The sequence below is a fragment of the Perognathus longimembris genome, chromosome 1 (genome assembly GCF_023159225.1).
Source record: "Perognathus longimembris pacificus isolate PPM17 chromosome 1, ASM2315922v1, whole genome shotgun sequence".
Lineage (NCBI taxonomy): Eukaryota > Metazoa > Chordata > Mammalia > Rodentia > Heteromyidae > Perognathus > Perognathus longimembris.
The window spans coordinates 60,181,890-60,184,905 of NC_063161.1; the positions used below are offsets into that span (position 1 = coordinate 60,181,890).

Below are 3,016 nucleotides of genomic sequence, written 5' to 3' on the forward strand. Positions count from 1 at the left end.
AGGTGGGAGTGCAAATTAGTACAACCACTTTGGAGAACAGTATGGAGGTTTCTCAAAAAGCTCAATATAGACCTACCCTATGACCCAGCCATACCACTCCTAGGCATCTATCCTAAATAGCAAAACCCAAGATATCAAAAAGACATTTGTACTTCCATGTTTATCATGGCACAATTCAAAATAGCCAAAATATGGAAACAACCCAGATGCCCCTCCACAGACGAATGGATCCAAAAAATATGGTACTTATACACAATGGAATACTACATAGCGATTAGGAATGGTGAAATACTGTTATTCGCAGGGAAATGGTCAGAACTCAAGAAATAATGTTGAGTGAGACAAGCCTAGAACACAGAAAACAAAGGGGCATGATCTCCCTGATATATGACTGTTAACAAAGGGAGACGGAGAGACAGTAGAGACCAAGTCTGTGAACACTCTATATGTTCTTGATACATTGTATATTGCATATGTGTCTACCTGACCTAGACAAGGGATGGAAAAACAGGTTGTAAGATATCACAAGAATGTATGGGGCTGGGGATATAGCCTAGTGGCAAGAGTGCCTGCCTCGGATACACGAGGCCCTATGTTCGATTCCCCAGCACCACATATACAGAAAACGGCCAGAAGCGGCGCTGTGGCTCAAGTGGCAGAGTGCTAGCCTTGAGCGGGAAGAAGCCAGGGACAGTGCTCAGGCCCTGAGTCCAAGGCCCAGGACTGGCCAAAAAAAAAAAAGAAATGTACACACTGCCCTACTATGTAACTGCACCCTCTTTGCACAACACCTTGTAAAAAAATTTATGTTCAATTAATAAAACAATATTTAAAAAAGAATTATGTAATAAATAAGTGAATAAAATGTCAAAAAAAAAAAAAGAAAATGGACCAAATACCTACCTTTATGGGATTTACACATATTCGCTGTTGGTTGACAAAAAAAAGAGACTGTTCCTTTCTTTACTCATCAGGAAGAGGCAGGGACAAAGGAGAATGTGGATAAAGCTGGAAAAGGTACATGAGAGCATTAGAGAAAGAAGCCTTTGGGAAGGTAAAGATATGGGAACCAGTAGTCATGTTGTAAAAACAAACAAGTCCTGCCTCGTAGTCTAGAAAAACTTCTACTACCAGGAGCTTTTCATTCAGATAAGCAAAAGTCGGAGAGGTAAGTGCCACATAGTCATTTTCCTTTTGCAGCCAGATCATCCAGAATCCAAACTCAGGGTTAAGATTCATGTCAGTGCCCCTCTGTACATTTTCCAAACAAACTCCAAAATCCCAGTCTGTTCCTTCTCTAACACCCACTTCAAAGTAGTATCTTCCTGAAGTGAAGCCCTCACAGCCCAGGACACAAGGGAAGGGAGTAAATCTCCTTGGTGATGCTTCAAGATTTTCCTTGGTGGATACAAGAATCACTTGTCTCCAGTCTTCAGACAGAAGTAGATCAGGATGTGCAGTGCTTGGATCCAGAGTCACATTGACTTGATATTGCCTTATGGTTTTCTTCACATCAAAATAAATCTCAGAGACATTACACATAGTTTGGATCTCCAAGGAAAAGTTCTCAGGGTCTTCCAGCTTCACCGCCAAACTCCTGACCAAAGTGTCTTTCACACCCTGTAGTATGGTCTGGACTGAGCCTTGACATTTTGCCTCCAGTTCCAGGAGTTCATTGCTCTTCTGCTCCAGACTGGTCTCACTGCTCCTCATTCTCTCCAGCATCTGCTCTTCCTCTTTTTCCAGCTTCGAGATGTAAGATTTCTCCTCCTCATGCAGAAAACTCCAGAGGTTCCTGAAGTCAGACTTGATTTCTTGTATCTTTATGTTTTCTCTTTCCTCCAGTCAGTTTTTTGCATTGTCACAAACATCATTTGATTCATACATTCCTCTTGGAGTTGATTCAAGTTAGCCATAGCTTTCTGGAGTTTTTCCTTGTATCCCTGCCATACATCTTCCACAAGCACGGTGGCATGCCCTTAGTGCTCTGACTGCTCACAGTGCCAACAGATGAGCTGCCTTTCACCTTCACAGAACAGGTGGAGCTTCTCCCCATGTTTCCCACACAGCATCTCCTGGTCCATTTTGATGACTTCAATTACATTTTTCAGCCCTCTGTTGCTCCAGATACCCTGTATACTACAGGGGGCACGACACAGGGGGCAGTTGAACATCTTCATCTCTGCTTGCTTTTGGCTTAGCACCTTAGAGAAGATCATTATACATGATTGGCAGAAACTGTGTCCACATCTGATGCTCATTGAGTGAGTCATCAGGCTCATGCAAATGGGGCAAGTAGCTATCTCTCTCATGTTCTTGATACTAGAACCTGAAGCCATGGATTTTCTTGAGATGTTCCTATATTGGATCTAGTGATAGATATGAAGCAGGCAGAGAGTTCCACAGTGATGGAAATATACCTCACTTGATATGGTAGCTACTGGCCACCACAGGTCCTGAAGTACTCCTCACCCCCTTCCACTCAGAGAGCTCAGGTCTAGGTTTGGATCTTTCCTGAAGAACAAGGATTTGCTGCTAGTCCTCTCTTGGTGTCAAACAGTTCTATATTTTGGCTAGCAATCTTCAATATTTGCATTTCAATTGATTTTTAATATAAATAATATGTTTTGTATATTAATATCTCCCAGGTTTATGTGTGTGTGTGTGTGTGTGTGTGTGTGTGTGTGTGTGTGTGAGAGAGAGAGAGAGAGAGAGAGAGAGAGAGAGAGAGAGAGAGAGAGAGAGAGAGAGACTCCTAAGTCCGTGCTTGTAGTGCTGTTCTTGGGCTGCAGGTGCATCTCTTGCCAGGAGTCTGCTCCTCTGGGTTTTCTTCCTGAAAATTTTCATGGTTTGTGGCAAAGATGTTTTCATAAACTATCAGTTTCTACTAGTAGAAGTTGTGCAGTAGAGCAAAGATATACTTCTCACAAGCAGGTTAAATAAAGCACAGAGCATGGCAATCCTCTTAAAAAGTGGATGGATCTGATTTTTATGTAGTTAGATTGACTGCTGGCTC

The 3,016-nt window shown here is 42.4% G+C and overlaps 1 pseudogene; it reads right to left on the reverse strand.

The window, feature by feature from the left end:
- Positions 1-963: 963 nt before the first annotated feature.
- On the reverse strand, positions 964-2,339 carry LOC125354917 (annotated as a pseudogene).
- Between the last annotated feature and the right edge of the window lie 677 nt (positions 2,340-3,016).